This window comes from Piliocolobus tephrosceles, chromosome 9 (assembly GCF_002776525.5).
Source record: "Piliocolobus tephrosceles isolate RC106 chromosome 9, ASM277652v3, whole genome shotgun sequence".
NCBI classification, from domain to species: domain Eukaryota; kingdom Metazoa; phylum Chordata; class Mammalia; order Primates; family Cercopithecidae; genus Piliocolobus; species Piliocolobus tephrosceles.
In genome coordinates this window covers 105,604,778-105,628,478 of record NC_045442.1, presented here as the reverse complement: position 1 = coordinate 105,628,478, position 23,701 = coordinate 105,604,778, and positions in this window count along the sequence as shown.

Here is a 23,701-nt window from a genome sequence, read left to right as displayed (position 1 = left end):
CCTGACCTCCAGTAATCCACCTGCCTCGGCCTCCCAAAGTGCTGTGATTACAGGCGTGAGTCACCGTGTCCAGCCAAGATTTTTTTAAATGAGATAACAGTTGATCCTCCTCCATGTGGATGCATCCTGCCTCTGTAGATTTAACCAACCGTGGGTCAAAAACATTTGAAAAAAATTTTTTTCTGTACTGTTTGCATATAGACTTTTTCTTCTGATCATTATTCCCTAAACAACACAGCAAAACCATTATTTCATAGTATTTACATTGTGTTAGGTATTATAAGTAATCTAGAGATGACTTAGAGGGTATGGGAGGATATGCGTAGGTTATGTGCAACACTACATATTTGCAAACACTACTATTTTCCCTTTTGTCTACACGCCCACAAATAAACACATAAAAAGACATCCTTTTACAATGGTGTAGAATTTGCATTTAAGGGACTTGAGCATCTGTAGATTTGGGTATTCGTGGGAGGTCCTAGAACACCCCACAGACACCAAAGGATGACTGTATTTTGACTGAATAAATATAGGGAATGCTGACAGTAGGTTAGTAATTGTGCTATATGCAAGGAGAATAAAGATAAAACACAAGCTGTTTTTTGAGGAAGCTATCAGAATAGAAAGAAACTGAGCTATTTAATATGGCCAGACCTCATTTTATTTACTTATACAGAAGAAATCCAGGTGTCTTGTTTCAAAAAACAAAAACAAACAAAAAACTTAAAAGTACAGATGTCATGAACACCTGTTTTCCATACATCCTGCATTCCTTAATACCTGCCCCTCAGTTTTACTTTAGAGACCAACCAGCACCCGCTGTCCATGTCTTAAGGTGAGACTGCTTGTCAACTCCTTTGGCTCCAGGTCCATCTGATCTGTGTATTCTTTTTCCGGGTTTTTTTTTCGTTTTTTTTTTTTTTTTTTTGGACGGAGTCTCGCTCTGTTGCCCAGGCTGGAGTTCAATGCTGCCATCTTGGCTCACTGCAACCTTCACTTCCCAAGTTCAAGTGATTCTCCTGCCTCAGCCTCCTGAGCAGCTGGGATTACAGGCATGCACCACTACACCTGGCTACATTTTGTATTTTAGTAGAGATGGGGTTTCACCATGTTGTCCAGGCTGGTCTCAAACCCCCGACTTCAGGTGATCCACACGCCTTGGCCTCTGAAAGTGCTGGGATCACAGGCGTGAGCCACCGCACCCGGCCAATTTCTTTTATTTAAGCCACCTAGTCTATTGTGTTTTTATGGCAGCCTGAGCTAATACACAAGTACAGAATATAAATATTTTTAGCTGTATATGGAACCACTGTTGACCATATATCAGACTTTAAAAGTCTCAATAAATTTTAAAAGATTACAATTTTGCAGACTATAGTCTTCAATGATGGCCTTAAATCAGAAACCAGTAAGAAAAGAACATCTAGAAAATGTCCACGTTTCATTTTTTAAAAAGCTAATTGGTGTTAATAAAATTACAGGTGAAATTAGAAAATATTTTAAACTGAACGAGAATAGAAAACACAACATAGCAAAATCTATGAGGTGCAATGCCTAGAGGGAAGTTTATCACTTTAAATATTTAGAAAAGAAAAAAATTGTAACAGTTATGTTTCATCTTAGGATGCTGAAAAAATAAAACTGAACCAAATTAAGTAGTAGGAAGAAAATAATAAAGATAAAAGCAGAAAGCAATGAAATAAGAAACAAAGAAAAAAACAATAAAGCCAAAAATGTTTCCTTTGAAAAGAGTAATTGAATTAATATACTCCTAAAAAACCAATCACACACAGACAAAATATCTAGAATTAGGAATGAAAGAGGAAATATAACTGCTTATCCTAAAACATTAAAAGGATAATAAAAATATTATGGATAATTATATGCTAATAAATATGTCAATTTAAATTAAATGACAAATTTCAAAACTGATCCAGGAAGTAATGTTGAATCAGAATACCCTGTATCTACTAAAGAAATTTAATTTACAATAACTAACATTTCCATAAAGAATACAGTCCTAGACAGTTTCAGATGGTGAATTCTATCAAACACTGAAATGAGAAAAGACAGCAATCTTACCAAAACTCTCACAAAATAGAAAAGGGAACACTTCCCAACTCATTTTATGAGGCCAGCATCAACTCTGATATCCAAATCTAACAGACCAGAAAAGAAAATTTCAGAAAATGTCTCTCAGGAACATAGATGCAAAAGTTCTTAACAATATTGGAAAATCAAATCCAGCAGTATATAAAAATAATATTACATCATGACCAAGGACCGTTTATCCACGGAATGCAAAGCTGATTTAACAACAGAAAACCACTCAGATAACTCACTACATTGACAGATGAGGGAGGAAAAACAACATGATTACCTTAATATAGGAACAAAAACATTTGACTAAATTAGTCATTCATGACAAAAACTCATAGCAAACTAGGAATAGAAGTGAACTTTCTCAACCTCTTAATGGTCACTACAAAAACCACTACTGTTAACACACATGATGAAATAGTGAACTATTTCTTCCTTAATTTGGGGGGAAAATCATGAATATCTGCTCTCACGACTTCAATTCAACATTACACAAGATGTTAGAGCTACTAAAATAGGGTAAACTTAAACAAATAAACAATTGTAAAAGAGAGAGAAGCAAGAAGGGGAGGGAGGAAGAAAGTTTGGAAAGAAAGAAGTAAAACTGTGTGTGTTTGCAGATGATGTGATATTTATGTAGAGAATCCTAAGGAATCTACAAATAACTTACCAGAATTCAGTGAATTTAGCAAGATCACAAAGTGCATGGTCAAAATACAATAATTAACTGTTTTTCTATATGCTAGCATCAGAGAACTCAAAAATAAAATCTAAAATTGTGCTATTTACCATAGACGTGTATAAAATACTTAGAAAAATGTTTAAAGTCTTGAAAGATCTTTATGCTAGACAATTACAAAGATTCGCCAGAGAAATCAAAGAAGACATCAATAAATGGAGAGCCATGTGCATGAATTAGAAAACTGAATATTCCTAAAATGTGAAATTCTTCCCTAATTGATGTATGTCTTCAATGTAGTCTCAACACGTTCCTAGAAGACTTTTCCTTACATAGAAATTAACAAGCTGTTTCTAAAATCTATACAGCAATGCAAAGGACCTAAAATCATTAAAGCAACCTTTAAAAATAAGAACAAATAAAAAAAATAAGAAAAGACTCGGTACCAAATTTCAAGACTTAAAATAAAGCCAAAGTAATGAAGATGAGGTGGTATTTTCACAGAAAAAGAGAGACAGATCAGTAACTCAGAGTCCAGAAACAGACCCACATATGCATTCTATTAATTTTTGATGAATAAATGCACTGACTCTTCTTGGTTTGGTGATATGTATATGAAAAATACAATTACAAACAGATTTGAATTTTTCTAACATATTAAAATAAAGTACCTGACAATATTCTTCAGGCAAAGGAAGAGATAAATGATAAAGAAGATTGTGGTCTAGCTCAGAGGTCTAGCACAAGCAAATGGAAAAGTAGAGATGATATATATTATACTATATCTTAGAAGCAACACTACTATAGGCAAAGTGTACAAAAACTCATTTTAAATATAATTCAGGAGGGAGACAAAAATAGCTGGGACTCTTGTAATGCATCCCACAGTCTAGCTCCATAAGGATGATCTCAAGATGTTTGGTTATTCATTCATCTTCAAGAGTGAGGTCCTTAAGCCTATTTGAGAAAGAGAGGAGAGGGCATGGGGAATGGGGATAAAAGGAAACAAAGGAGCAAGGAGCTTTATGTGGGTGTGATCATGCAGGAGCTCAGGAAAGGATACTCCAGAATCAAGGCCTCAGAAGCAAAAGTTTCTCTCTGACTTTCTGCCGTCTCCTGACTCTGACCTCTCATTCTCCCTGAGGCTAGTTATAGGGACTAGACTATCTCTGGCCAGGCGCAGTGGCTCATGCCTGTAATCCCAACACTTTGGGAGGACAGGGCGGGCAGATCACCTGAGCTCAGGTGTTTGAGACCAGCATGGCTAACATAGCGAAACCCCCTCTCTACTAAGAGTACAAAAGTTAGCCCAGTGTGGTGGTGGCACACTCCTGTAATCCCAGCTACTCAGGAGGCTGAGGCAGAAGAATTGCTTGAACCCTGGAGTCGAAGGTTGCAGTAAGCCGAGATCGCACCACTGCACGAGTAACAGAACAAGACTTAGTCTCAAAACAAACAAGAAAGAAGAAAGAAAATAAAAGAAAAAGGAAGAAAGAAAGAAAGAAGAAAGAGAAAAAAGAAAGAAAGAAAGAAAGAAGAAGGAAGGAAGGAAGGAAGGAAAAGAAAGAAAAAGAAAAAGAAAGAAGAAAGAGAAAGAAAGAAAAAGAAAAGAAAGAAAAAAAGAAGAAAGAAAAAGGAAAGAAAGAAAGGAAAGAAAGAAAGAAAGAAAAAAGAAAGAAAGAAAGAAAGAAAGAAAGAAAGAAAGAAAGAAAGAAAGAAAGAAAGAAAGAAAGAAAGAAAGAAAGAAAGAAAGAGAGAAAGAAAGAAAGAGAGAAAGATAGATTATCTCTTTCCCGGGGTGGGTCATAGAAACCAGAACCTTTTTTCCCTGACACCAACAATAAAACCTAAAATTATTACTCTGCCTCCCCCTACGTCTTTCTTTCTTTTAAAAAAAAAAATTTTTTTTCTTTAAAAAAGACAAAGAGAGAGAGACAGGGTCTCACTATGTTGCCCAGGCTGGCCTTGAATTCCTGGGCGCAAGGGATTCTCCTGCCTCAGCTCCCAAAGTGGTAGGGTTACAGTCGTGAGTCACCACTCCCCAGGCTCAATGACTTTCTGTGTAAAAACTGGCCATAAGTAAATTGTCTGACCTACCTCGTTTGATTCTAGGTCATAATAGCCCCATTCCAGAGAGTGTCCTGCCCCACACCCAGAAAGAAGGAACATGGCACAGTGAGGCCAAGAAGAATGTAGGCAGACAGGCCTTGCTGGATTTCCCCACTCAGTCTGTCAGCAGTAGACCACACCCTATGGTCCAATCCTATTTCTGCAGAGCTGTCCATATTGTGTCGGACATAAGCATGAAAGTGAACAATTTCCTCTATCTCTTTGAATCTTCTTTCTGAAGGCTCCATGTCACATAAAACTATGATCTAATAAATTTGTATGCCTTTTCTCCCATTAATCTGCCTTTTGTCAGTTGACTTTCAATGAACCATCAGAAAGTGAAGGGGAAGTTTCCCGTGGCCCTGCAATAATAATAATATGCCATAGAATGAGGAGCATGATGGCATCAATGCTCTGTATCATTCTGAATGTCCATCTGTCCATTTGTGCTCCACCTTACAGAAATTTGTTGGAATCTCTGCCCCACTGAAGTTAGGGACAAAGAAGTCCCTAACTTCATTGATGATATTCTCTGTATATATTTTTATTTTTAGTTATTGACTTAATTATTTATTTATTTATTTATTTATTTTGAGATGGAGTCTCGCTCTGTCGCCCAGGCTAGAGTGCCATGGCACGATCTCTGCTCACTACAACCTCCACCTCCCAGTTCAAGCGATTCTCGTACCTCAGCCTCCCAAGTACCTGGGACTACAGGCACGCACCACCATGCCCAGTTAATTTTTGTATTTTTAGCAGAGACAGGTTTCACCATGTTGGCCAGGCTGGTCTCGAACTCCTGACCTCGAGTGATCTGCCTGCCTTGGGCTCCCAAAGTGCTGGGATTACAGGAGTGAGCCACCGTGCCCAACCTCTCTATATATATTTAAATTGTTACTTTCCTTCTAACATATATGTGATCTGTGATAGAAAATAATGTGTCATTAAATTAATCATAATTTCTAAACGTGGCATTTATGAAAACAACATTTTGCGTTTTGAATGATAAATTTACAACTACAGTTACAAAAACATATTCGAGAAAATGAACCAAGAGTGACTGAGATGGAAATTGCCACGGCCTCTCTGTTGGATACTTCCTGTCCCACTGCTTTTTATCTTTCACTCCTGCCTGGTAGCTTTTGACATGTAAATATATCCATTCGTGGCCACTAGATGGCAGTCTACTCAAAAACACGACTTGGCTCCTTCTGCTTTCCACAAGGCTAAGGAATTATGTTAGCATTTGACCTGTTCTCTCCCTCCAAAACCTAGCAAACCCAAGTTTTCATGGGTTTGCTAAGAACAAACGTAGTTATCCTGAGTACCTAATACCTGAACAAAAAATGTTCACTGTTTTCAACAAAGGGAACATTTGTCACAACAGGAATTCACTAGAGTTAGACAGAGAAAGGGTCCCAGCCATGAGTTCAGTAAAAGGTACAACATCCCTCCCTCTGTCTCTCTCCCTGTAACTCTCCACCTTTCTCTTTTTCTTCCCCTCTTCCTTCTTCCCTCTTTCTTCTTTCTTCCCTCCCTCCCTTTGTTTTCTTCTTTTTATTTCTTTCCTTTCTTTCTTCTTTCTCTTTTCCTTCCTTCCTTCTTCCCTTCTTTCCTTCTTTCCTCTCTCTCCCCACTTCCTTAATATAGTTTGGCTGTGTTCCCACCCAAATCTCATCCTGAATCATAGCTCCCATAATTCTCACATGTTGTGGGAGGGACCCAGCGGGAGGTAATTGAATGATGGAGGTGGGTTCTTCCCATGCTGTTCCTGTGATAGTGAATAAGTCTCATGAAATCTGATAGTTTTATAAAGGGCAGTTTCTCTGTACACGTCCTCTTGCCTGCTGCCATGTAAGATGTGCCTTTGCTCCTCCTTCACCTTCTGCCATGATTGTGAGGCCTCCTCAGCCATGTGGATCTGTGAGTCCATTAAATCTCTTTCTGTTATACATTACACAGTCTCAGGTATGTCTTTATTAGCACCATGAAAATGGACTAATATATACCTCCTCCCATTCTCTTTCTTTCTTCTCTCCCTCCCTCCCTTTCTGTCTTCCTCCTTCACCCTGTCTCTCTTTCTTCCCTCTCACCCCTCCTCCCTTCCTTCCTTCACTTTGTTTAGTTTTTTGTTTCCTCACTTCTCTGGCATCTTCGATGCTGGTTTCAGCCTCTGGAGTGTTGTAGAGGTGAAGAGGGAAAGCTTCCCCCTCTGCCTCTGAAGGTCCACCGAAAATGAACTGACAAGAGGCTGATTAATAATCCTAGGAGAATGAATTCCCAATAACCCAATGAGGTCCAGATTCTTATATACTCTTCTTCAGAGGGGAAGAGGAGGTGAGAGTCTGTAGGAGAAAATGACTTTTAGGGAGGTCTGAAGGGACCCAGGAGGTGGATATTTATCTTGTAAATGATGCTGTTTGGAATTGAGACATAACAGAGAACAGATAATAGTTTGAGACAAAGTTTATTTGCATTCCAGGTACGGTGTTTAACTTCCAGTCTCTTCCTCTGTGATGAGTTTTAACCTTTTCTGGTTAATGAAATTTCAAGGGACAGATGCAAGGGATCCAATTGTGTTCCTCTTTTGAAGCCTGGTTTCTGGTTTAACAAGGGTACTTCCGAGAACAGCCTCATCTTCTGTTTGGGAGAGAGAGAAGATTGAACGGATTGGAGGAGAGGTTAGAGAGACCTTGACACTGCTTCTTTGGTTCCACTTCTGGTATATTGTTGTTTTCTGAGCCCCAACAATATACACAAATACATGAAACCAGAGGCTGGCACTCTGGGAGAAATGATGCTGCCATGCAGTTTCTGGCCTGGTACCTCTAGCGATCTTCTTCTCCTGGTTAAGATCTTTTTTTTTTTTTTTGAGATGGAATCTCCTTCTGTCACCCAGGCTGGAGTGCAGTGGTGTGATCTCAGCTCACTGCAACCTCCGCCTCCCGGATTCAAGCGATTCTCATGCCTTAGCCTGCCAAGTGGCTGGGATTACAGGTGCATGCCACCGTGTCTGGCTAATTTTTGTATTTTTAGTAGAGATGGGGTTTCACCATGTTGGCCAGGCTGGTCTTGAACTCCTGTCCTCAGGTGATCAGCCCACCTCGGCCTCCCAAAGTGCTGGGATTACAGGCGTGAGCCACTGCACCCAGCCTTCACCTGGCATAGTTTTGCATAACCTACAGAACAGGAGGCTGCTTCTTCCTTGGTCCCTGACTTCTTGCTCTTTGATGTTGTCCAGCAGTGAAAGGATCATTCCCCAGTCACTTGCACACAGGAAGAGAGCAAAATCAGGGGCTGGCTATAGTTAAGACAAAGGTAATCCAGGACTGAGCACCCCCACTCTCTGGGTGGTAGTGTATCACCCAACAAGTACATTACCTAACAAACTCTATGTCTCAGTTTCTTTGTCTATAAAAGAGGATAATAATTTTACCTACCTCATTTTTTTAATATAAAATGAATAAAGTAAACAATACCTGAGACATGGTATGTGGTCAATGAATGTTAGTGCTAATAACACTGATGATTATTACTATTATAAACACAGCAAACAAAGTTAAAAGAGAATTCAGATTAGCAAGGAGCAGATGAAATGACTAATACTTGCTTATTGTTTTGGTGGTTGTTTTGTTTTGTTTTGTTTTGCAGACAAGATTTTGCTCTGTCACCCAGGCTGGAGTGCAGTGGCACAATCATAGCTCACTGCAGCCTCAACCTCCTGGGCTAAAGTGATCCTCCCACCTCAGTCTCCTGAGTAGCTGGGACCACAGGCGCATGTCACTATGCCTGTTAACTTTTGTATGTTTTGTAGAGATGTGGTTTCACTCTGTTTCCCAGGCTGGTCTCTAACTACTGAGCTCAAGGGATCCACCTATCTTGGTCCCTCAAAGTGCTGCAATCACAGGCATGAGCCACCGCATCTGGTTAGTTGCTTTGTTATTTTGAAGCTTTACCTTAAAAATCTCTTTGGACTGAGAAGTAGGGCTTTCCCATGGTTGAAAGTTCAAATGTTTGGTAGCAGAATAGGATGGCTATAGTTAGCAATGGTGTATTGTATATTTCAAAGTAGCCAGAAGAGAGAACTTGAAATGTTCCCCAAGCATACGAATGATAAATACTCAAGGTGATGGGTACCCCAAATACCCTGACCTCATCATTACACATTCTATGCATGAAACAAATACCACATGTGCCCCATACATATGTAAAATATTATGTATCAATTGTTGTTCTGCCTTTACCAGGTCAAAACACAGACAGAAAGCAGCATCCAAGCATTCTCAATGACTCATTGCAATCTTCCTTGGACTGTGGATGAGGAAAGGGGACCCAGAAAGACACATTTGCAGGATTCTTAGAGACTAGTAAATGAATTCAGGATTGTTACCTAGAGAGAGATGCATTTAGAGTTTCAGGCTTTAATCTCATAAAAATAACAGAGGCATCCAAATATTAAACCCGTGCCACGGAGGAACAGGGCTGTGCCATAGAGGGTGTTTAGAGACCAGCAGGGTAGTCTACCCTTTGTTTTGTTTCAGAATGTCACAATCTAAAACAGCGAAGATCCTGCTGTCTTGCTCCCAGATGATATATAATTGTTTGAAAATAAGGATAATTTTTCATCATGAAAAGATGTCCTACTCAGGTGGGAGGAAATGGCTCTTCTTTCTGGAAGGAGGAGTTACAGCAAATAAAGAAATCGTGTGGTACATATACACCATGGAATACTATGCAGCCATAAAAAGGAATGAGATCATGTCCTTTGCAGGGATGTGGATGAAATGGGAAGCGATTATTGTCAGCAAACTAACACAGGAACAGAAAACCAACACCACATATTCTCACTCATAAGAGGGAACTGAGCAATGAGAACACATGGACACATGAAGGGGAACAACACACCGGGGCCTGGTAGAGAGGTGGGAGGACAGAGAGCATCAGGATAAACAGCCAACGCATGTTAGGCTTAATACTTAGGTGATGGGTTGGTAGGTGCAAACCACCATGGCACACATTTTCCTACGAAACAAACCTGCACATCCTGCACATGTGTCCTGGAACTTAAAATGAAATGTTTTTAAAAAAGGACATCATGGCCTTGTTACCTTCCAGACTAAGAAGAAAGGTAAACTTAAAATATTTTAGCCATGTGACACCTTACTTTGTCATCAGCTGTGGTTATACATACGGCTTCTTAAGTAGCATTCCCGATTATTATGAGAGATTTTTTGTAAGATGTAGGAGTACGGGCACAGAAAGGGAGACAGCTTGGGTTGTTTTTATCACGTAAGAAACCTGTTCAGAAATCAGAACTAATATTCCAGACAGCCACACTATATTATTTCTGAAAATTACTTTCCTTGCTTAAGGCTTTCTTGCCAGACTTTCAGAAATCACAGACTTAAGTTTCTCTAAGGTGTCCTGCTGTGCTCCTAAAGCCTGACGACTTCATTAATGGCTCTCCCAGGTTAGCAACAACTTCCTTCTTGTCAAATCTCCTGGAGAGTGCTCCCTCCTGAATGTACACAATGTGTCTGAAGATTTTGACACTATGAGTCAACCTCTTTAAAAAAAAAAAAAAAAAGAAAAACAAAACAAAACAACAACAACAAAAACAAGCAACAAAAAAGAAAGCTTGTTTTGACTTTTTTGAGACCACATGCTTCTGGTTTTCTTACAACTTCTCTTAAGGTACTGCTGAAGCGGCTTCCTTGTCTGGGGTGATACCCAAGATTGCTTGTCTCAAGGCCGTGGAAAACTGGCACGTGAACACACAACGAGTGAGCTTCAGAGTAGAAATGTAATAGGCGAAAAAAAAGAGAAGAGCTCTCTGTTGCAAAGAGGAGTCCCGAGAAAGTGGGTTGCCAGTTCCAAGGTGAAAAGGGTTTTACAGATAAGCTTGTAGTGGCGATGTCTGATTTACATAGGGCACGAAAGATTGGTTGGACCAGGTACGCTATTTGCATAGGGTGAGAAAAACTGGTTAGGGCTAGGTGTGTCATTAGCAGAGGGCATGAAAAGCTCTCTGCCCCCAGCCTAATCTTTTACTATGCAGATGGGTTCTCTGCCTGGCCGGCGCCATGTTGTGCGTCTCTATATTGCACTTGTGATAACAAAAAAGGGAAGATGGAGCCTCCATGTTGGATATGCCTGGCCCCCAGGTAGCCCTTTGCTATTGGCACAGCTGCGGGCATTCCCCCGTGCAAGCTTCCAGCTTGCTTATCTATGTTTGCAGCTGGATTTTTCAGGCTGCTCTTTGTTAGAAAAAAATAATTTCTCGGGCTGCTTTTTGTTAGCAGGGAAGCCTTGCCGAGGACTCTTTTATCCTATCTGCCTGAATAATTTTTTTTCATCTCCTGCATCACTGTTTCTCAGTTTGCTATATGAACCATTGTTTCCAGTCAGGTTGCAGAATTTGGGGTAAGGGAGATTCTGTTATCAGCTCTTTATTTACACCATGCAATCGCCAGTCCAACCCTGCCCCTACTGTCCGGGCAATCACTGTTCTGATATTTTCCTACCATAGATTGGTTTGGGCTATTGTAGAATGTCATGGAAATAGAAACATGTAGTATGTACTTTTTCAGGAATAACCTGCAGGTAACAAATGCTCTATTTCTATCATTGTATCTGAGCAAAATGACATGAATGACTAAAAAAGCATATGGAGCACAAGACTGAAGAAAAACTAAGTGAAAGTACTCACACTTCCTGATTTCAGGTTAAAACTACAGTAATCAAGACAAGTGGTATTGATGTAAGAATAGACACACCAATGAATGAAATGGAATACATCTTCCAGAAACAGATTCACACAAATATAGTCAAGAGGTTTTTTATGTGCTAAAATGTATATAACATTTACCAATTTAACCATTTTTAAGTCCTCAGTTCAGAAGCATTAAGAACCAACAACGTTGTATAACCATCACCACTATCCAGTTCCAGAATTTGTCATCATCCCAAACAGAAACTCTGTACCTATTATCAACAATAAATTTTCATTACCCCCTTACCCCCAGTCTCTGGCAATCACTATCGAACTTTCTGCTTCTATGAATTTGCCCTTTCTCAGTGCCTAATATGAGTGGAATAATACAATATGGGTCCTTTGTGCTTAGTTTATTTCACTTACTATAATGTTTTCAAGGTTCTTCCGTGTTGTAACATGTATTAGAATTTTATTTCAAGCGTGAATAATAGTCCATGGTATGTCTATACCACATTGTTTATCCATTCATCCGTCGATGGATATTTGGGGTTGTTTCTCTCTTTTGGCTATTGTAAATTACGGTGTTATGAACATTGGTGTATAATGTCTATTTGAGTACTGCTTTGAATTGGTTGGGGTATATACTTAGGATCAGAATTACTGGATCATATGTCAATTCTATGTTTAACTTTTTGAGGAACTGTCGAGCTGTCTTTCACAGCAGCTGCATCATTTTACATTCCCACCACAATGCATAAGAGTTCCAATTTCTCAAAATCTTTACCAACTATTAGTTTTATTTTTAAAAAATATGTAATAGCCATACTAATGGCATAAAGTGATATTTCATTGTGGATTTGATTTGCATTTCCCTAATCATAACTGATGTTGAGCATCTTTTCATGTGCTTATTGGCCATTTGTATGTCTTCTTTTGAGATATGGCTAATCAAGTCCTTTATCCATTTTTTAATTGAGCTGGATTCTTTTTTCTGTTATTGTTGAGTTGTAGGAGTTCTTTATATATTCCACATAAAAGTCCCTTATCAGATATTGATTTTCAAAATCTCTCTTCTATTCCATGAGTTGTTTTTTGCTCTCTTAATAGTATCCCTCAATGTATAAAATATTTTAATTTTGATGAAGTCCAGTATATCTATTTTTTCTTTTGTTGCCTGTGATTTTGTTTTCATTTTCAAGAAATCATTGGCAAATCTAATGTTATGAAGTTTTTGCTCTGTGTTTTTTTCTAGATGTTTTATAATTTCAATGTTTCCATTTAGGTTTCTGATCCATTTTGAGTTAATTCTTATATGTGATATAAGATAAAGATCTAAGTTCATTGTTTTGCATGTGGATATGTGCTTTTTCCAAGCACCAATTATTAAGATAGTCAACGGATTTTTAACAAATATACTGAAGAAATTCAATGCAGAAAGGGTAGTATTTTCAAGATACAGTCCTGGAGCAGTTGGACATCCATATGCAATTCTGTGGGAAAATGTTAGTGTTACCCCATGCTGCTGTTCTCATGATAGATGGTTTTATAAGGGGCTTTCCCCCTTCTTCTCGGCACCTCTCCTTCATGCCATCATGTGAAGAAGGATGCATTTGCTTTTCCTTCTGCCATGATTGTAAGTTTACTGAGGCCTCCCCAGCCCTGAGGAACTGCAAGTCGATTAAAACTCTTTCCTGGCTGGGCACAGTGGTTCATGCTTGTAATCCCAGCACTTTGGGAGGCTGAGGCCAGGTGGATCACTTGAGGCCAGGAGTTCAAGGCCAGCCTGGCCAACATGGTAAAACCCTGTTTCTACAAAAATAAATAAATACATAAATAAATAAAAAATAAAATTAAAAAATGCTCTTCCTAGTATAAATTACCCAGTCTCGGGTATGTCTTTATTAGCAACATGAGAATGGACTAATACAGAGGTTTTGGAGATACTATCAAAAGGAAAATCTATGAAAGAAAAATTGGCAAGTTGAACTTTTCAAAATTAAGAACGTAATTCTATTTACAGTAGCATCCAAAAGAATAAAATACCTAGGAGTCAATGTAACCAAGGAAGGGAAAGACTCATACACCTAAAACTATAAAACATTGAAAAAAATGAAGAATACCTAAATAAAACGAAAGACATTATTCGTCCACAGATTAAACGACTTAATATTAAGATAGCAATTTTAGCAGTATTAGTTATCTACAGATCAAATGTAATTCCTATAAAAATTCCAGCAATCTTTTATTCAGAAATGGGACAGACAGTCCTCAAGCTTCTATGGAACTGAAGAGGATTTCAAATAGCTACAACGATATTTTAAAAAGCAAAACAAAGTTGAAGGACTAAAACTTCTCAATTTTAACACTTCAACTTTATAGCGATATATAATTCTACACACACAACAATGGAATAGAATTGAGTCTAGAAATAAACCCAAATATCTATGGACAACTGACTTTCAACAAGTGTGCCAAGATCATTTAATGGGGAAATAAAAGTATTTTCAACAAATGGTGTTGGGACAACTGGACATCCACATGCTAAAGAATTAAGTTGGACTCCTACCTTATTCCATATACAAAAATTAACACAGAATAGATTAATTACATAAAAATAAGAGCTAAAACAATAAAACCCTTAGAAGAAAACAATAGATTTCTGTATTTGACACCAAAAACATGGTAATAAAAGAAAAAATTGATAAATTAGACTTTATCAAAATGAAAAACTATTGTGCATTAATGACACTGTCAAAAGAATAAAAATACAGCCTACTGAATGAGAGAACATATCTGCAAATCTTGTATCTGATAATGGTGTCATACGTAGACTATATAAAGAACTCTCACAACTTAGCAACAGAAAGACAAATAATCCAATTTAAAAGTGGGTAAAGGACTTAAATAAACATTTCTCAAATGAAGATATGAAAATAGCCAACGACCACATAAAAATATGTTTGACATCATTGGTCATTAAGGCAATGTAAATCAAAATCACAAGATCCCACTTTACATGCATGCGGACAACTATGTTAAAAAAAATTGAACATAACAAGTATTGGTAAGGATATGGAGAAATAGAAACCCTCATACATTGGGAATCTAAAATGGTACAGCTACTTTGTAAAATAGTTTGATCGCTCCTCAAAAAGTGAAACATAAAATTACCATATGACCCCACAATTATACTCAAATGTATACCCAACAGAAATGAAAATATAAATAATCACAGAAACTTGTACATGAATGTTTATAGCAGCATTAAGCATAGTAGCCAAAAGGTGGAGACAACCCAAATATCCATCAATGGATGAAGGGATAAACGAATTGTGGTATATACATGCAATGGCATATTACTCAGACATGAAAAGGAGTTAAATATCAATACATGCTACAACTAGGATGACTCTCAAAAACAGTATGCTAAGTAAGAAGCAGTACACAAAAGGTCATAAATTGTGTAATTTTTTATATGAAATATCCACAATAGGCAAATACATAGAGACAGCAAGTAGATTAATGGTTGCCAGGTGATGGTGAGAGAATAGAATAAGTAATTACTTAAGAGGTTTGGGGTTTCTTCTTACGTGAGGAGAAAGTTTCAAAACTAGAGAGAGATAGTGGCTGCACAACATTCTGAATGCACTAAATATCAATGAATTGTACACTTTAAAACAGTTAATTGCATGGTATATAAATTTCACCTCAACAAAATAAAGTTTCTTGCTTTGTGGAAAAAAACTGTTAAGAGAATGAAAATACGAAACATAGGTGCAGACCAAAAATTGCAAAACAGATCTATGATAAATGACTTGTTTTAAGATACACAAGAATACTTAAAACCCAACAGAAGAAAACAAATGACCCAATTAAAAATGGGACAACATCCAGAATGGCTGAGAACCTCTAGAAATCTGTTCTTCCACAAAAATAATTAGTACCCTGACCCCAAAAGTTGTCCAAATCAACATTTTCAGAACTCTAGAAATTGAATAAGACTTGCAAAAACTCTAGAAGCTTTTGTTCAAGAAAACCAGCTGAATCTTGGCAAGAAGAGTGAACTTTAGGGCATTTTGACTTGCCTAATCCTATCCTCCTCTGTCCAGCTTCACAGTAGCCATGGAAAACAACGGCCTCACAACTACAGTGTTTGTGAAAAACACTGACAGCCTAGCAGCCACTGGAAGGGACAGAAGAGATTTGGAGCTTCCAAAAATCCCTTCTTCAGGGATTATTATTACAGGCATACCACATTTTATTGCGCTTAACTCTACTGCGTTTCCTAGGTACTGCATTTTTTACAAATGTAAGGTTTGTGGTAACCCTGCAATGAACAAGTCTATGGACATTACTTTCCAACAGTATGTGCTCAAGTCATGTCTCTATGTAAACTTTTGGTAATTATGATGACATTTCAAACTTTTTCATTATTGTATCTGTTATGATGATCTGTGATCGGTGATCTGTGATGTTAGTATTTTAATTGTTTTGGGCGCAATGAACTGCACCCATATTAGATGGCAAGCTTAATCAATAATGTTGTGTGTATTCTGACTGCTGCACCAATAAGCCATTATTCCATCTCTCTCCCTCTCCATGGGCCTCCCTATTCCCTGGTATACCATAATATTGCAGTGAGGCCAATTAATAATCCTACAATGGCCTCCAGATGTTCAAGTGAAAGGAAGAGTCACATGTCTTTCACTTAAAATCAAAAGCTAGAAATGATTAACCTTAGCGAGGAGGAAGACATATCAAAAGTTCAGACACAGGTCAAAAGCTGGGCCCCTGTGCCAAACAGTCAAGTTGTGAATGCAAAGGAAAATTTATCGATGGAAATTAAAAGTGCTACTCCAGTGAACATACAAATGATAAGAAAACAAAACAGCCTTATTACTGACATAGAGAAGGCTTGAGTGGTCTGGATAGAAGGTCAACCAGCCACAACACTCACTTAAGCCAAAGCCTAACCCAGAGGAAGACCCTAACTGTCTTCAATTCTACGAAGCCTGAGAGAAGTGAGGAAACTGCAGAAGAGTTGGAAGCTAGCAGAAGTTGGTTCATGAAGTTTAAAAAAAAGAAGCCATGTCTATAATATAAAAGCGCAAGGTGAAGCAGCAAGTGCTGATGTAGAAGCTGCAGCAGATTATCCATAAGATCTAGCTAAGGGTAATTAATGAAAGTGGCCACACTAAATAAAAGATTTTCAGTGTTGATGAAACAGCCTTCCATTGGAAGAAGATGCCATCTAGGATTTTCATAGCTAGAGAAGAAAAGCCAATGCCTGACTTCAAAGCTGCGAAGAACAGGCTGACTCATATGTTAGGGGCTAATGCAGCTGGTAACTTTAAGTTGAAGCCATTTCTCATTTACCATTCTGAAAATCCCAGGACCCTTAAGAATTATGTGAAATCCACTGTCTGTGCTTTATAAATGAAAGAACAAAGCCCCGATAACAGCACATCTCTTTACAGCATGGTTTACTGAATATATTAAGCTCACTGTTGAGTCCTACTTCTCAGATGGAAAGATTTCCTTCAAAATATTACTTCTTATTGACCATGCACCTGCTCATGCAACAGCTCTGATGGAGATGTACAAGGAGATTAATGTTGTTTTCATGCCTGCTAACACAGCATCCATTCTGCAGCCCATGGACCAAGGTAATTTCAACTTTCAGTCTTATTTAAGAAATACATTTCCTAATGCTATAGCTGCCACGGAAAATGATTCCACTGATGGATCTGGGCAAAATAAATTGAAAACCTTCTGAAAAGGATTCACCATTCTAGATGCCATTAAGAACATTCATGATTCATTGTGGAAAGTAAAAATATCAACATTCACAAGAGTTTGGAAGAAGCTGGTTCCAACTTTATGGATGATTTTGAAGGGCTTAGGACCGCAGTGTAGAAACTGTAGATGTGGTAGAAATCAGAAGAGAACTAGAATTAGAAATGGAGCCTGAAGATGTTACTGAATTGCTGCAATCTCAGGATAAAGCTTGAATGAGTAAGGAGTTGCTTCTTATGGATGAGAAAAGACTATGTTTTTTTCATATGGAATCTACTTCTGATAAAGATGCTGTGAACATTGTTAAAATGACAACAAAAGATTTAGAATATTACACAAACTAGTTGGCAAAGCAGCAGCAGGGTTTGAGACGATTCACTCCAATTTGGAAAGATGTTCTACTGTGAGTAAACAGCATCATATGCTACAGAGAAATTTTTAGTGAAAGGAAAAGTCAATTGATGTGGCAAACTTCACTGTTGTCTTATTTTAAGAAAATGCCACAGCCACCCCAAGCTTCAGCAACCACCACCTCCATCAGCCATTAACATCAAGGCAACATCTTTCTCCAGCAAAAAGATTACAACTCACTGTAGGCTCAGATAATTGTTAGCATTTTTCAGCAATAAAGTTTTTTTTGTTTTTTTTTTTTGTTGTTGTTGTTGTTTTGAGACGGAGTCTCGCTCTGTCACCCAGGCTGGAGCGCAGTGGCCGGATCTCAGCTCACTGCAAGCTCCGCCTCCCGGGTTCACGCCATTCTCCTGCCTCAGCCTCCCAGGTAGCTGGGACTACAGGCGCTGCCACCTCGCCCGGCTAGTTTTTTGTAGTTTTTAGTAGAGACGGGGTTTCACCGTGTTAGCCAGGATGGTCTCGATCTCCTGGCCTCGCGATCCGCCCGTCTCGGCCTCCCAAAGTGCTGGGATTACAGGCTTGAGCCACCGCGCCCTGCCTCGCAATAAAGTATTTTTATCATGGTATGCAGATTGCCTTTTTAGACTTAATGATACTGCACATTTGATAGACTACTATGTATTAGAAACATAACTTTTATTTTTATTTTTTGAGATAGGGTCTCACTCTGTCACCCAGGCTGGAGTGAAGTGGCGTGTAATACAGCTCACTGCAGCCTCCAATTCCTGGGCTGAAGTGATCCTCCCACCTCAACACCCTGATTAGGTGGGACCACAGGTGTGTGCCACCATGCCTGGCTAACTATTTTATTTTTTTGTAGAGATGAGGTCTCACGATATTGCTCAGGCTGGTCTTGAACCCCTGGGCTCAAGTGATCCTTCTGCCTCAGCCTCCCAGAATGGTGGAATTACAGGCATGAACCATCTGCAGCCTCCCAAATGCTGGAATTATAGGCATAATTGTTATGTTACACGCAGCCTGTAAACATAACTTTTATATGCCCTGGGAAACAAAAATGTTTATGTGACTCACTTTACTGTAATATTCACTTCATTACAATGATCTAAAACCAAACCCACAATATCTCTGAAGCATGCTTATAGTTAGACTGTCTGGAAGCTCAATGAAAAAGTCAATTGTCAGAGTTTTTCTCTACTTGATATGACTTAGGACTTGCTCTGTCTGAGTAGCCTTATCTCCAGGACATTCATCAAAAACAACCAGTGGTGGCTGGACGCGGTGGCTCATGCCTGTAATCCCAGCACTTTGGGAGGCCAAGGCAGGTGAATCACGAGGTCAGGATATCAAGACCATCCTGGTCAACATGGTAAAACCCTGTCTCTACTAAAAATACAAAAAATTAGCTGGGCGTGGTGGCACATGCCTGTAATCCCAGCTGCTCCGGAAACTGAGGCAGGAGAATAGCTTGACCCCAGGAGGCGGAGATTGCAGTGAGCTGAGACCGGACCACTGCACTCCACCCTGGGCGACAGAGCAAGACTCTGTCTCAAAGAAAAAGAAAAACACACACACACACACACACACACACACACACACAGTGGTAACTGTTTAACATTGCAGCTCCCTGAATCAGTGTTGCCACTTGAGACTAACAAAAAGCTGACAAAAAAAAAAAAAATACAAATAAAAGGAATTGAGATGTCCTTTCTGCATTTGCAGGACTGTAACAGATGCCCAAGAAAGGTTCAGTTTTCACCTCCGATTGACTTTGAGGCCCTGAGCAAGTAGAAGTGAGGTTTTCTGCAAGAAGAAAGTGAAAGCATAACAGGGAATTGAAGATATGCCCCAACCCACACCCAGAGTACCCTGGCAAAAGCTGGAGGACATATTGATTCAAGGCATTTTAAGAAATGTCTGCCTGATTATTAGCTGACCCTTCATCTAACCTAGCAGTTACTTCAGTGGCCACACAGGATAAAGGATACAAACTTTCCAGAACTGTTTCAAGAAACAGCAGCAACAACTACTACAACAAAAGCAATAAACCCTGAGTTAGGGGAAGGGGATCTAATTTCCAGATTTTCCACATTATATTATTTTAAATACCCAATTTTTACAAGAGATTAACACACATTAAAAAAAACATGAAAAAAATGGTTCATGCACAAGAAAATATACAATGAAAAAGATAAAAAAGAAAAAGAAAAAAGTTGAAGAAATTATAGTGCAAAATGTCCCAAATCTGGTAAAAAAAAAAAAAAAAAATTAATCTACACATGCAAGTAGGATAAACTCAAAGAGATCCATACCTAGACACATTGTAGTCAAAATGTCAAAAGCCAAAAAAAATGACAGTATCTTGAAAGTTGCAAGAGAAAAGCAGTTTATTACATACAAGGAGTCCTAAATAATATGAACAGCTTATTTGTCATCAGAAACCATGGAGGCCAGAAGACTGTGGGATAACATATTCAATTAGAAGAAATATTAAAAGAAGTACTTAGGGTTGAAATGAAAGGACATTAGGCAGTAACTTGAATCCACCAAAACTAAATAAAAAGCACTGGTAAAAGTAACTACATAGGTTAATATAAAAGACAATATAAATATATTTTTGTTTGTAACTCTTTTATTCTTCTACCTGATATAAAAGACAACTGCATAAAATGATGTTGATCAGCTAATAAAGCACAAAGATATAATTTGTATAGCAATAGTACAAAGGAGAGTAGAGGAAACTTGGTTGTACTGAAGCAAAGTTTTTACTATTGAAATTAAGTTGGTATTAATCTGAATTAGGTTGTTGTATTTTAAATTAAGATGTAAATTGTAATCACCAAAGGAATCATTAAGGAAATCTCAAAAATTAGCAAAAGGAGGTAAAAAGTAATTAAAATGGTATGCTACAAAATATATATTTAACCTAGAAAAGGCAGCTAAGACAGAGTAGAGAAAAAAAGTACGAGCGTATTAGGGTTCTCTAGAGGGACAGAACTGAGATATATATATATAATTACTAAATATTAACTTACATGATTACAAGGTCCCACAACAGGCTGTCTGCAAGTTGAGAAGCAAGGAGAGCCAGTCCAAGTACCAAAACTAAAGAACTTGGAGTTCGATGTTCCAGGACAGGAAGCATCCAGCACGGGAGAAAGATGTAGGCTGGGATGCTAGGTCAGTCTCTCTTTTTCACATTTTTCTGCCTGCTTTATATTTGCTGGCAGCTGATTAGATTGTGCCCACTAGATTAAGGGTGGATCTGCCTTCTTCAGCCCACTGACTCAAATGTTAATCTCCTTTGCAACACCCTCATAGACACACCCAGCATCAATACTTTGTATCTTTCAATCCAATCAAGTTGACACTCAGTATTAACCGTCACAATGAGATATACAGTAAACAAATAGAAAAATAGATAGAAATAGTATCTTATCAGTAAATTCATCAAATGCAAATGAACTAAGCACTTGAATCAAAAGGGAGAGACTGGCAGAATAGATTTTTTTTAAAATGATCCAACTCTATGTTCTCTCTCTCTAAAAAAAAAAAAAAAGTTTCAAAGTAAGACACAATTGAGTTGAAAATAAAAGAATGAAAAAAAGGTATACCATGCAAATAGCAACCAAATGACACCTTAAGTGGCTATACTAATCTCAGAAAATGTAGACATTAAGACAAAAATTATTACTAAAGACACTGAGGACATTTTATAATAAGAGGGGAAGCCCGTCAGGAAGACATACAGTTATAAATAGATATATGTACCATGCAACAGAACCCCAGAACACATGAAGCTGACACTAACAGAATTAAGGAGAAACATAATTTAACAACAACAGAAACTTCAATACCCTAATTTCAAAAATGTACAGAACTACACCAAAGATGAACAAAGAAATAGAAGACTTGAACAACACTAATTACAGATACCTGTAGACCGTTTGAGAAAACAGCAAAATATACATTCTTCCTAATGTACATAGGAACATTCTCTAGGAAAGACTATATGTCAGGTCACTAAAACAAACTTCAATACATTTAAATGAAATAAAATTATACAGAGTATGTTCTCAGAACAAAATGGAATATAAACAGAAATCAATGACAAGAGGAATATTGGAAAATTCACAAATATGTGGAAATTAGACACAATGCTAATAAATGACCAATGGGCCAAAGATGAAATCCCAAGGGAAATTAGCAAATAATTTGAGATGAAGGGAAACAAAAATACTGCATACCAAAACATATGGGAAGCAGCTAACTCAGTGCTTAAATGGATACTTATAGCTATAAACACCTACCTAAAACGAAAGATTTCAAATTAAAAACTTGATCTTCTACCTTAAGAAACTAGAAAAGAAGAGCAAATTTAAGGCAAAACAGCAGGAAAAAATAAAAGAAATTATTAAGATCAGAGTGTAAATAAATGATATTGAGAATAGAAAAACAATAGAGAAAATCAACAAAACCAAAAATTTTTTTTATTTGAAAGCATTGATAAAAGTTTCACTAGACTGAATAAGAAATAAAGAGAGAAAACTCAAATTACTAAATCAGGAATGAAAATGAAAAGAAGACATTACTTCTGACATTACTGAAATAAAAAGAATTATAAGAGATTGCTATGAACAATTGTACTTCAACATATTAATATAGGTGAAACAGATTTCTACAAAGATAAAAACTACCAAAACTGACTCAGGAAGAATAACAATCTCTGAATAGATGTATAAAAAGCAAAGTGATTCGACTGTTAATAACAAAACTTCTTACCTAGAAAGCCCAGTCCCAGATAGCATCATTGATGAATTCCACCAAATATTTAAAGATGAATTAACATGAATCCTTTACAAACTCGTCGAAAAAATGTATACATATAGGAGCACAGGGAACAGTTTCCCAACTCATTCTATAAGATCCATATTATCCAAAGATATCACCTGTTTAATTATGAGAATAACATCAGATATACTCAAATAGAAGAACAGTAAGCAAAATATCAGGCCATTAAGTGCTCCTCAAAATTGTCCAGGTCATTGAAAACAGGGAAAGTCCAGGAAACAGTCACAGCCCAGAGGAGTTGAAGGAAACATGATAACTAAATGTAACATGGTATTCCGGATGGGACCTTGGGACAGAAAAAGGACATTAGGTAAAAACTGGAAATCTGAGGCCAGCTATGGTGGCTCACGCCTGTAATCCCAGCACTTTAGGAGGCCGAGGCGGGTGGATCACAAGGTCAGGAGATCGAGACCATCCTGGCTAACACAGTGAAACCCCGTCTCCACTAAAAATACAAAAAATTAGCCGGGCTTGGTGGCGGTTGCCTGTAGTCCCAGCTACCCGGGAGACTGAGGCAGGACAATGGCATGAACCCGGGAGGCGGAGCTTGCAGTGAGCCGAGATGGCGCCACTGCACTCCAGCCTGGGCGACAGAGAGAGACTCCTTCTCAAAATAAATAAATAAATAAATAAATAAATAAATAAATAAATAAATAAATAAATAATCTGAGTAAGCTACGGACTTGAGATAGTAATAATGTAGCAACACTGGTTCTTTAATTGTGGCAAATGGTCCACAGTAATATAAGATGTTAATTATAGGCCGGGCGCGGTGGCTCAAGCCTGTAATCCCAGCACTTTGGGAGGCTGAGACGGGTGGATCACGAAGTCAGGAGATCGAGACCATCCTGGCTAACCCGGTGAAACCCCGTCTCTACTAAAAAAATACAAAAAAACTAGCCGGACGAGGTGGCGGGCGCCTGTAGTCCCAGCTACTTGGGTGGCTGAGGCAGGAGAATGGCGTAAACCCGGGAGGCGGAGCTTGCAGTGAGCTGAGATCGGCCACTGCACTCCAGCCTGGGCGACAGAGCGAGACTCCGTCACAAAAAAAAAAAAAAAAAAAAAAAAAAAAAAAAAAA